At 38.2% G+C, this 12,894-nt stretch overlaps 1 long non-coding RNA gene and 1 pseudogene across 1 annotated transcript in view; one reads left to right on the forward strand and one right to left on the reverse strand.

The window, feature by feature from the left end:
- The window catches only part of LOC140937282 (uncharacterized), a 3,565-nt gene extending 449 nt beyond the window's left edge, over window positions 1–3,116 (reverse strand). The window contains exons 1-3 of the long non-coding RNA XR_012165451.1: window positions 2,996–3,116; window positions 2,469–2,585; window positions 1–1,905 (exon numbers count right to left, since the gene is read on the reverse strand). The exon at window positions 1–1,905 is cut by the window's left edge and continues 449 nt beyond it. This is a non-coding gene — a long non-coding RNA (uncharacterized lncRNA). The remainder of the gene's footprint in view (window positions 1,906–2,468; window positions 2,586–2,995) is intronic.
- An 8,595-nt stretch (window positions 3,117–11,711) lies between these two features.
- On the forward strand, window positions 11,712–12,662 carry LOC140938035 (uncharacterized; annotated as a pseudogene).
- Window positions 12,663–12,894: the final 232 nt, after the last annotated feature.

The following is a 12,894-nucleotide window of genomic DNA, read 5'->3' on the forward strand; positions in this document are numbered from 1 at the left end:
TTTTACTCACTCGCTGCGCTCGTTCGTAAAATATTGTTTTTCCACTCGAAAATAAAATTCATATCTTCATGCCGCCGCGTAATGTTCTTTTTATTATATAGACAAAAAGACATCGATAAAATAATAGAGGGAAATTACCGAAATTACTTCATCGATAAAATCACGTGTGAGATTATGGAAAATAAACCACTCGGGTCCCGGATGTAGTTTTTATGAATTTTACGAGTGGTATATTTTCCAGTAAAACACTCGTGTCTATATAATAAATTAACATAATAATTATACAGTCTAACCTCTTCTTATGGACACTTCTATACGACGGACAGTTCGTTTGGTCCCAGAAAAGCCAAAAATCATGCAATCCCTACCTCTATAATATAGACACCTCTGTAAAGCGGACACTTGGTTCTGTCCCTTTAGTGTCCGTATTAAAGAGGTTTGACATTATTATAAGTAACGTGCATTTCCATTCCAAAATAACTCCAAGAAGTAGTTCACGGCAAAATTATTACATAATTTAACAAGAAAAAATTACAAATAAAAGTCTTACTTAGTTACATGTAAGACTGCATAAAATCCCATTAGGAAATCTAAACTGCTGCCTTAATTCTTATTAGCAAGTACCAGTACTTGGTGGATCATCCCCAAAAATTATTGTTAAAGCCTACACAAACTGATGAGAGGCCATTATTGGGGAGTATCAGACTGACGCTACAACGACGATAGTGATGCAAACAAAACTAGCCATAGGCTTTATATACAAATGTATAAGCTAACATCTCTACACATGTATCTCACTTTTTGTCGCCACTCTGCTGTAAGTGCATGGCTATAACTTGGACCTGGCTGTGGCATACAAAGTAGTCTACGAGAATTTGCCTACATCTGAGTTTGAATAGTAATGACAAACTGCACACTTGTACAAGCGACTCACTTTCACAATGCATCTATCTTACACTCCCTGTTTTATGGTTTTAGGATAATCCATTGACTGTCCTGTAATTTCAGCAATTTTAATGAACACAGTCGAGTAAAGATTGACTTCTAGAATAAAACTCTTATCACCTTTCCAATAAGATTGTGCAATTTAGTTAGAGTTGATCATCACAGGATCATCCTGACTAAAGGGACAATAATACATTAGGGACTTTAAGCAAATTGCTACAGTGACCTCTACTATGGTGGTCGTGGTTACAGTCCTGAAGAGAGTATGTTACTGTTGCCCGTCAAATTTCAACTTAATGCAAGTGGCATTGAGGGCTTTTCGCTCATTTGGTTTCGTTGTTAGTAAAACGCAGGGAAGACTGAATTACTGCCCAATGAACTAGAAGTGTCAAATACGTTCTTGATTAAGAGAAAAAAATGATAGGTTTTAAACCAGTGAAAAATAGGGGGGAAGTAGAATTTTATACTCATGTATAAGCGACTATGCCATCACATTTTGTGCTTCGGCTAAAGCTCATTATTTTTCTGGACATCACGCGCACGGCGTCATTTTTGGACTTTTTGCTCCCAGTTGCCATAGTAGCGATCACTGTAGCAATTTGTGACTTTGGTATTATTGGCATCCTGCCCATGAAGGGCAGTTATTTGGTACTGGTCTGTCTGACAAGTATTTATCAACCTCTCTGGTTATTTTCCTGGCTGTTCTTTCTTTGCCTCTTTGACATGTAAGCCTCACAAAAGGCGTCAAGAACAGCATTGATGTTTCTTAGCGTTGACCACTCTGAGCATAGTGGCCTGATGTACCTGGGTGGTGGATCACTGGCCCTCTCTTCACTGTCTTCACTCTCCTCCAAAGACAAATTGGATAGCATTGTGTAGGTCTAATAAAGCCTTTATTTTGGCTTTGTCATCTGGAGAAAGTTGTGCCTTGTCCAACACGTCTGTGCGATTCGTCAATTTCTGAACACCAAAAAAACTTATTTAGTCACAGTAGCATGACTACTATGATAAACATTTAATTAACATATACTTTGTTCTTCAGCAACAGTTTAGTCTGACAAAATAGTCACCCTAACTATTTTGAATCTTTAGATTTGGTTCTTACTCTCTACTCTGAGCAATTTACACTACAATCAAACCTTGCATATAAATGGAAAGGACACTGTTAACATTAAAAATGTCAAAGGGGGTAGGGTGTGGCCCTAGTGCATTCTATAACAATCATTAATTATATATGCATAAGACACACATGCAAAACATGTGTTGTGTTCTTAAAAAAATGAAAGAGCCTTGTGCCCTTAACCTGAAAGATCCAGGTACCCAGGATGAATGTGTTTGAATAAACTAAGACTTCCTTGTCACCCAAGAGCAACAGTAATGCAACAGGGCCCACCAGGCACTGCCAAAGCACAGCTGTGTTGCAGGACAGGCTAAATAAATCACTAAGTGGATGACTTAAACTACACAGTAAAAATATTTGCACTGCAAGCATTAACAAAATAATGTACATGTATTTTACCTACCTTTTTAGCTCTCAAATTGGAATCTTGTCTGAACTCTGTGTTCTTCAAGTTTTCCATTCTACTGCCTTACCACATCTGCGCGGGTACTTCTCTGACTCCAGTACTGAAAAATGGCCCCTAGCAAAAGGAAAGCATGTTAAATGTGCAGGTCTGTAGAAAAGGAATTAAGAGTGCTTCTTGGTGTTGCTAAAAGTATTGTTGGTTTGCTCCTATTTTTGGTGTGGGTATTATTCAGTGGCTTTTCCATCTTTTGTATTTATGTCATTAGGGGATTGCACTTGTCAGCAACACCAAGAAACTACAGTGGAACCCCGTTAACATGGTCATCAATGGGCCAAAAAAGTTTTGCCGTATTAATGGGGTGACGGTATTAATGAGGGTTTGTTTACAAGAAAATGTTTGGTGGTTTTTGCCAGGCGGCCAAAAAAAAGTGGCTGTAATAACAAGGTGACTGTATTACCGAGGTGGCCGTAAGGCGTGGTTTCACTGTACCAAATTCAAGAAACTTAGAAAAATGTACAACTTACCTTTTTTCTCTGTTTTGGGCCATTCTTTTACCCAAAATTTCCCCTCACTTCGTTAACCAAAATACCCTCAATGTTTTTGTTCTCCACATCAGTATACCTCAAAGAAATAAAAACCAAAAAAAATGTCAAATATTTATATCAAAATAATAACAATACATGTATTACATGTATTGCAACAGCCTGGTTCTAAAAAAACTAGTAAGCTTAAAATGAGGCAGTTTTCTGGTAGTGCATTACAATGAAAAATATTTAAAAAATGACGGTTGCTTTTATCATCAAATAAAGCCGCTATCCAAATGCTTGAGGCACAAAACAAAATTAAAGTGTAACAATACAAAAAAACTGTGTAATCGTCAAGTTGATCTCCTTGAGCCATTTGTAAAAATTGAGAGTATCATTAACACAAGCACCATTTTGTCCACTCAAAGAAGGATAAATAGAATAATTCCAACTTGAGTCAATGAAGGTTGCTTTTTCATCGAATAAAGCTTTTATCCTTGTTTTCGAAGCTTAACAACAAATTGAAGTGTAAAGAAATAATTATTATATTCCTGACTAGTATTCTTGTTTATCTCCTGGTGACTGTTGCAACATTTGAAATATCATTAACACAAGCACTACTTTGTCCACTCAAAGATGGATAAATAGAATTGCGACTTCCCACTCAAAGATGGGCGTCTTACTTGTGTCAATGAAGGTTGCTTTGTCATCGAAAAAAGCTGTTATCCTTCTGTTTGAAGCTTATCGACAAATTGAAGCGTAAGGAAATTATATTCTTAAAAAAATCTTCCTGTTTATCTCCTGGTGACTTTTGCAACATTTGAAAAATCACTGACACAAGCACTACTTTGTCCACTCAAAGATGGATAAATAGAATTGCGACTTCCCACTCAAAGATGGGCGTCTTACCTGTGTCAATGAAGGTTGCTTTGTCATCAAATAAAGCTGTTATCCTTGTGTTCGAAGCTTAACAACAAATTGAAGTTTAAGGAAATTATATTTCTGAAAAATCTTCTTGTATATCTCCTGGTGACTGTTGCAACATTTGAAATATCATTGACACAAGCACTACTTTGTCCACTCAAAGATGGACAAATAGAATTGCGACTTCCCACTCAAAGATGGGCGTCTTACTTGTGTCAATGAAGGTTGCTTTGTCATGGAATAAAGCTGTTATCCTTGTGTTCGAAGCTTAACCACAAATTGAAGCGTAAGGAAATTATATTCCTGAAAAATCTTCTTGTTTATCTCCTGGTGACTTTTGCAACATTTGAAATATCATTGACACAAGCACTACTTTGTCCACTCAAAGATGGATAAATAGAATTGTGACTTCCCACTCAAAGATGGGCGTCTTACTTGTGTCAATGAAGGTTGCTTTGTCATCAAATAAAGCTGTTACCCTTGTGTTCGAAGTTTAACAACAAATTGAAGTTTAAGGAAATTATATTTCTGAAAAATCTTCTTGTATATCTCCTGGTGACTGTTGCAACATTTGAAATATCATTGACACAAGCACTACTTTGTCCACTCAAAGATGGATAAATAGAATTGCGACTTCCCACTCAAAGATGGGCGTCTTACTTGTGTCAATGAAGGTTGCTTTGTCATGGAATAAAGCTGTTATCCTTGTGTTCGAAGCTTAACCACAAATTGAAGCGTAAGGAAATTATATTCCTGAAGAATCTTCTTGTTTATCTCCTGGTGACTTTTGCAACATTTGAAATATCATTGACACAAGCACTACTTTGTCCACTCAAAGATGGATAAATAGAATTGCGACTTCCCACTCAAAGATGGGCATCTTACTTGTGTCAATGAAGGTTGCTTTGTCATCAAATAAAGCTGTTATCCTTGTGTTCGAAGCTTAACGAAAAATTGAAGTTTAAGGAAATGATATCCCTCTACAATCTTGTGACTTTTAGAACCTTTCTGCACCATCATATTAAACTTGTTATTGTGCATGTACACAAAGAGAAAAGGTTCCTTTTAACACTACAAGTCTCGTAACAAGCACTACATTTATTTCAATTTTGAACAATTCCCATTGGTAGTAAGGAAATGCACATTGTATGCAAAAAATTAATATGAACATTAAATATTATTTTCGTACAGGTTTATCCTTGTGATAAACATCTACAGTCTCAGAAATTGGAGTGGAAATGTTTTGTACATTTCAGTGTCAAGGAATTTTTATGAAATATTTTTCTGTCATTGATATTTGATTCCGTACTCCGTTCCGGGATTCCGTTTCCCCATTCGAGATTCATTATTTTACGGCTGCCATCTTCGCCAATAAAATGTGTATTAGTATACAGAAAAATTATTTTTCGGTGAAGCAGCAACTATGTCTTTATTGCAAAAGAAATCAGACAAACACGTGCTTTAGAGGTAGATGTTATCAAAGAAACTACAGGCAACATACAAAGGTCAGATCTGTAGGGAGCAACTCGCTGTCGCATGAAACATGTAAGCTTATGTAAGCTCACATGCGAAACGATTTTTATGATCGACACCCAAAGCTGTTACATAGACTTAAATATGCTTCTATATATTTAAACAAGATTCAGAATGTACTTACGAAACAACAAGGATCCACGGTTTAAAATAGGCGTTCTTTCTTCTCAATGGTTGTTGAAACACTCAGTGTGCATTCGAGTCGCCACGAGTGAACTCCTTCGACACCGCTTCCATGGGATTTGGCGTTTCATTTAAATAGTTTTTCGAACTATTATTCCTCCCTGCAGTCTATCTTCGCAATCTATCACACTCTCCTCGCTCATCTTCACAAAAAAAACGGCCCTGCATGTACAAACCACCAAAATGGGAGGCGAAACGACAGCGAAGAATGTTCAAAAGGGCGCGCGATTCAAAATTCAACGTGAAAGCGAGGCACGCATGCTCATAAGACTCACGCCTCCAGAGCGAGGCAAAATAGGTGCAAGCGTGTTAAAAACTCATTTATAATTTATTTTGCTGTTTCTAAATTGTTTCAAATTACGCTTCAATGTTTGGAGCGTTAATAATTTTAATAACACATCTTTGAATCTCTTAGAAAAGAAAGACAGAGGAAATCATCTATCATGTCGAAAACGAACGAATTTATCATATACTTTTTGCAGTTTGTTATAGAACGAATACTACAGATGTGCCTTTCATGTACCGTTCATCGAAGTGTCACTGGCTTTAACATTGGGCTACAGCTAGTGCAGGTTTCTTTGTTTTGTTGGGCAAATCTCAGCCTTGGGTATATGCTTGAAATATTCTTAAAATTTCCCAAATAAAAATAGTGTATCCCTATGAATGACACTACCATGACCACGACTTACTTTTCCATCCCGGCTTTTGCAAATGGTTCGTAAGTAAAACGCTTGAGCGAGCCGAATCTTGTCGAAGTAAACGGCGATTGTCGTTTAGACCTATGATCGGCTACACAAAGTCGAAAGAGAAATTAAAATTCCGCATCTTACTTAACTTAAATCATTTATTTGTTCACAATGCTAAGAAATATACACTCCGAGAACGTCTAAACTAGCAGGATACTTAAACCTTTTGTATTTATTTACATTCCGTCTTTTGCCACTGGCCTATTTTGGTCAGATGGACAACCTTGAGTACCGTCTAAGAAGTCACATCAGAACATCATTAAGAACGCTTTACATACTAAAAATAGTGCTGTTGCCGAGAAATCCTTGGCAGCACATCGCCTACTTAAAATTAAATCAACCGAAGTTAAAAGCTACCAAATTTCCGTAGAAAATTGTCTGCGGAAACGCGACTGATACGACCTTGTACATTTCAGCCAACGGAAACGCTGCGGAAACGCTGCGGAAACGCGAAACGCGACCTCATTTTGCTCTTACGTGTTTCCGCCCTCCGGAAATGTGACGGAAACTTGAACCATCAGATTTCCGCAAGGTTTCCGAAATACGGAAACGCCTTATTTCACCCTGTGTAAGCCCTCCTATATTACCATCAGGAGTTACTCTAACTATAATGCAGAGCGCTTTCGTGAGGACCTGGCATTCGTACCATTCCACATAATTTCCATGTTTGATGATCTCGACGATCAGGTAGACACATTTAACGCCAGTTTTTAGATGTTTTAAATGAACATGCCCCGATCAAGAGTATTAAGATAAAGGCTAGACCACATCCTTTTATTACAGACGAAATTCACCAGCTAATGAACACCCGCGACATAAGGCATAAAAGAGCGATTAGGTTAAACGACCGTCTTCACTGGAATGCATATAGATGCTTCAGAGAGGAAGTTAAACGTGAGTTAAGATTTGCAGAAATGGCTCACGTCCGAACTGAATTGGTTAACAGTAAAGGAAAGACCAATGCAATCTGGAAGATTATCAATAATTGTGTACCAAGGAAAAGTCGGAGTTGTCCATTTATAACTGAAAATCCAACCGCCCTGGTGAATAAATTCAACGAATACTATATGTCAGTGGGGAGTGTGACTGCCCAGAAAGCTCGTGACCTGGCAATTGAACAATTTTGATATCCATGTTGCTTCGCCAGCTGTGGAACCCTTACCTGATCAGTGCTCAGAAGCTTTCCAGTTTCATTCGGTGTTAGACAAGGATGTTGAACGTGTCATTAAAGGCTTCTCTTCAAACGAAGCACCTGGCTATGACAGAGTATCTGCACCTGTACCTAAGGATAGTCTACCAGTAATTCTTCCGTCAATCACTAGTATTATGAAATACTCTTTTCACACTGGGACGTATGCAAGGGCATGGAAAATTGTCGAGGTAACTCCTATTTTAAAATCGGGTAATTCTGAAGATCCGTGCAATGATCGACCTACTTCGCTACTGCCTATCCTTTCAAAGGTATCTAAACGATTGGCCCATGGACAATTTGTCGACTATTTAACAGCAAATAAGATATTAGCTAAAACTCAAAGTGGTAACCGAAAGCTTTTTTCAACTGAGACTGCCCTTCTATGTGTTACAGACGACCTGTTGCAGGGAATTGATGATAAAAAGATCTCAGCTCTAGTTTTACTCGACATGTCAAAGGTCTTTGACAGCATCAGACATGATATGCTATTGCAGAAACTACAAGCTCTTGGTGTCTCCTTTTCATGCCGTGACTGGTTCCATAGCTACCTTGTTGGCCGCAGTTAAAGAGTACGCACCCATTATGCTATATCTGATCCACTTGCCCTGAAATATGGAGTCCCTCACGGATCAATATTGGGTCCAGTCCTGTTTACTATTTATGTGAATGACCTGTTGTCTGTCCCTACTTACTGCAAATCGGTCTGTTATGTTGATGATTCTTAACTGTACCTGTCCTTTCCCTCATCTGACATGTCCACTGCAATCCATAATATAAATGCGGACCTGGAACAAGTCTACAGATGGTGTTGCCAAAACTCTTTATTGATAAATCCGGATAAGACTAAAGTTTTAATGATCGCTACGCCTCAACTCCTTAATAAGCTGCCCACAGCATCTGTATGGATGCTTGGAAAAGAAATTACACCCTCTGCTGTTGCTAAAGATCTTGGCATTTATATTGACCAATCACTAACTTACAACGAACACATTGCTAAAACAGTCTCTATTGCCAACATAAACACGTGCAAATCAATAGAATAAAACATTTGCTAGATAAGAAAACCATACTTCTCCTTATGAACTCTTTCGTTTTCAGTAAGTTATATTATTGCTCAACTGTTTGGTCAAATACTAGTAAACATAACATCAACAAACTTCAGTTAGTGCAGAATTTTGCCGCCCGTGTTCTTCTTGACCTCAAGAAGTTTGATCACATCTCACAAGCTATCAAATCGCTATATTGGCTGCCTGTTAATAACAGAATTTGCTTGAACGATGCAGTGATGATGTACAAATGTGTTAATAAACTTGTAACTGACTACCTAATCGAGAAGTTTACTCTGCAATCAACTGAACATTCCAAGGTGCCGCCTAACCACTGGTCAGCGGTCCTTCACCTATATTTTTTGAAGTTATCCGCTGACAAGTTACTAGTTTTCAAATGATCGCAGGCTCAAGTTCACTTTTTTAAAAAATTCATATGAGATATGCCGTGTTTTTGTGCCGCACAACTAAAATTTTGATTTTAAACTGACCTCGGACACGAAAATTCAGCCAGCTATTACAGGCAGGGAAGACAGTTGCTTTTGACTTTGCTCACCATGGTCACGCGCTGGTCACGCTCTAGGTCCAATCTTTATGCTCTTATTGGTCAAAATTTGACAGGTGAGTTCATGCGCAAAATTTATGCAGCAAATTGAATCTTGTTTACTTTGACAGCTAAAGCTGACAAAGTTTTGTGTCAATGTGTGATGTTTTTAACTGTCTTTTCCACTGGATGTACAAAGGGAAATTCAGCTGCTATCGCGAGACTTCTGTTATTCATGGCTAGTTTGTTCATTGGGTTTTTGGTTGAGAAGTACGTCACTTGTCAAAGTCGGAAATCCGATTTCGGATGGCATCGTTTTCGTTTTTCACCTTGCTTGATGCGTAAGAGGGTTGCAAAGTCTGAAGCGATACTGGCCTTACTTCATACCTTCCAGGGCTGCATCTCGAATGGTAAGCCTGAGTAATTATTGTATTTGATGTTTGTTTTCTATATCTAATTTAATGAAGTCGAGCGTATTCTATGCGGCTATTTAGTTTATGCACGTTTGTAAGATTTGAGACAATGATGTGACCGAGTATCAGGTTTTGATATAAGCTTACAGAACTTTGAAAAGCCTTTACACATTTTCTCACCGCAAATAGAAAACGGTCCAAAAGAATATTTAGTTATAATTCTGACAGTAAAAGAAAGCTTTGAGCGATTTTCTTGTCTCGAGTTCATCCTTGAAAAAAAGTAAACACCGGGAAGCAGGCTTAAAACATAAACTTAACGTTAATTTAAGCTTGAAGACTCAGGATTTTTAGAGACACTTTAATAATTGTCTTCGTGAATGAAAATTGTTGTCTCTGTATATATTTCATCGAATTATAATTTTTTTATTGATTGTTAGTAGTCTCTCTTGTAATTTTAATCGCTGTGCCGTTCGATGAACATCGCTTACAGGAGCACTCAAAATGCCTTGCGTTAAAACATTAAATAAAAAAAATAAACATAATAAATTATTTATTATGTTGGAAGATAATAGATTATTTATTATGTTGGAGCTTAACTCTATTAATGTTAATTCAAACACTCGCCACTGCTCGCACTGCAAAAGTGAGAAGCAGCTGGCCGTATAGGTAATTTTGGAAATTTTTTTAACGGTTTAGCTAAAAGCCCACGCGTGCTTCGATCGTCCTGAATATTGAATGAGTGCAATTTGTATTACAAAATTGGGAAATACTGCATTCTGTCCGAGTTCTGTATGATAAAAACAGCGCCTCATAGTACTGTTTCACCTCAGATATGATGTATAAATGGTATAAAAGGTTGGTTTACACGCACCCAGATTTGTTGGCAAGATTTTGTAAAGTAAACCTTTCGAACGCAAAAAAAAATCGGCCTGATTTTTTTTCCAGGCCTAATTAATCTACGGTGATCAAGAGCGTGATTATGGCTCTTAAATGTGGTCGAAGGAGATTGCCAGTACATATGAAGCTATCAACTCGATGTAAGATTTGGTTCACTCATGGGCTGTTTCCAAATTATTTTTCTCTAAAATCACTTAGCCTTTCCCTTAAAAGTCACATGAATGTGCTGAAAAGTTAACTGAATTGTGGAATACAAGTTTATTGTTTGATTTAAATTATAAATTTATTAATGGGAGCCTCGCTTTTAGCCCTGGCTAAATCTATATATTAATTTTGTCAGGTACCTCTTGCAAGGAAAAAACAGATACACCAGTCCTATCAGTCAAAAGTATTGATGGGCGACGGAAAACACACTGAAAACAAAGAAATATATCCGTCCTTTAAAAAAAGTGAAGATTCGGGGTTTCGGTCGGGGTTTATGAAAAGACAACGAGATCTGTCATTAATAACGTCTCAGCCTACTCGACTGAGTCGATTACACCCGATTTCAGATTAAGAAAAGGTTATAGCTTTCTGATTCGATGTCACCGTAGGTTGCAAATATTCTCAAAACAAAGGTGGTTATTATTGCGCGATTCTTCACCGACGGTAATATTTTTAAAAAAATTTACGTGCGAGTAAATTATCAATTAGTTTCGGTTCTGATCGCCAGCAGTTTCAGAAGCAAGGACTTCTTATGGTCAAAACCAATGAGATGATAGCGTCATAGCTGTTAATCGACATGCATATGTATATTCCATGTAAATATTCGGTTTTCAAGATCTTGTTTTAGTCCAAATCCGTTGAAGCGATAGTGTATTTTTTATCGCTGAGTACACTCCATTAATTTCTTGAACTCAGCTTCTCGTGAAGCATGAAATGAAATGTTAATTTTCCAAGACTCGATCATTAATTTCAGCCAAAAAATCTCTTGACCTGCCCTCCCATCAACTGAAAACGCAGTCAGCAAACTGCGCACGCGTTGGTCTTGGGTTATCATCACGCCCAACCTCGTCCCCAGGGTCTTCTCGCCTTCCAATATGCTGCCGCCATATTGGAAAGCGGGAAGACCCTGGGGACAAGGTTGCATCACGCTAAATAAAATGACTCGCTCGGCAATTCGCTCGGCGGGAAATTGTATGCTTTGATGTGCTTTGATCTCGCCAACAACGCGCTCTTAGGTTAACAAAATCAAGACCATGGAAAGCGACTGTTCACGAAATTCGGAGCAAAATCTAGCTATGACCAATGGATCTGATATAGAAAGAAGGCTTCTTGAGGAGAAGGCGGAAATTGTTCGACGATTTCTGCAAGAGAGAGAGAGATTGTTGATCGCGCCCACGAAGACGAGAAAAATGATATGCGTTTAGCTTTTGAAGTGGAGAAGGAAAACATGAGAAAAGCCTTTGAATGTGAGAAAGAAGAAATGCGACAGAATTTCTTAAAACAGAAAGACAACATCCGCTTGGAATTTCAGGAATCGAGAAATGTTTTGAAGCTGTCTTTCGAAGACAAGAAATCTGCGTTGATAAAATCATGGGATCGTGAAAAACAGACTCTTCTTGACAATTACATCAAAGAGAAAAAGGAATTAAGAGCGCAATTTGAGCGACTCTTAAGGGAGAAAGAGGAAGGATTTAAAGCCGAAAAGACAGTAAAGGAAGCGACCATTCGCAAATAGCTTGAGGGAATCGAGGAAGTAAAAAATGAGCTGAGGCGGACATTGTCGCAGGGCTTGGGAGATCTGGAGAATGTTTACTTCGAGGAGAACGCTGCTGAGAGAACGCGTATCTCGAGACCCTCCATAATCACGAGCAACCAGAGGTTGATATGCACTTTAAAGGTATATTAGATGACGAAATGAGCCTGGATAAAGAGGAGCTGTTGAAATCGCTCAAACAAGAGAAGACTAAAATGCATTCTAACTACGCCAATAAGTACAAGCTAGTAGAACACAGAGGTTCAAACAGCAAAAGAACGATTTGACGAACATTTTTAGAATGGAAAAATCGGACATGGAAGAGGGCTTTATTAAATAAAAGGAAGACATCAGACGTAAATTCGAGGTGGAATTTCGCAGAATACCGTATTTATTCGAAAAAGCGCCCAACCTCGAATTAGCGCCCACCTCGAATAAGCGCCCATCCTAAAAGCAGAAAAAGTTAATAAGCGCTTAGCCTCGAATAAGCGCCCACCCCCTCCTCCTCCCAATCACACGTATGTCCAGGTTTGCATGCAGCAGCAAAAATTGCGATTTTTCGTGTGTTGCGAAAAATCTTAAGTCTGACGATTTTTTGTGTTCCTCGCGATTCCTCGCTGTTTTTCGTCACCTTAATAATCACTAAACCAGACCGAGTTACGGACTTAACAAAATTTGCGAAA

Source organism: Porites lutea, chromosome 5 (genome assembly GCF_958299795.1).
Source record: "Porites lutea chromosome 5, jaPorLute2.1, whole genome shotgun sequence".
NCBI lineage: Eukaryota > Metazoa > Cnidaria > Anthozoa > Scleractinia > Poritidae > Porites > Porites lutea.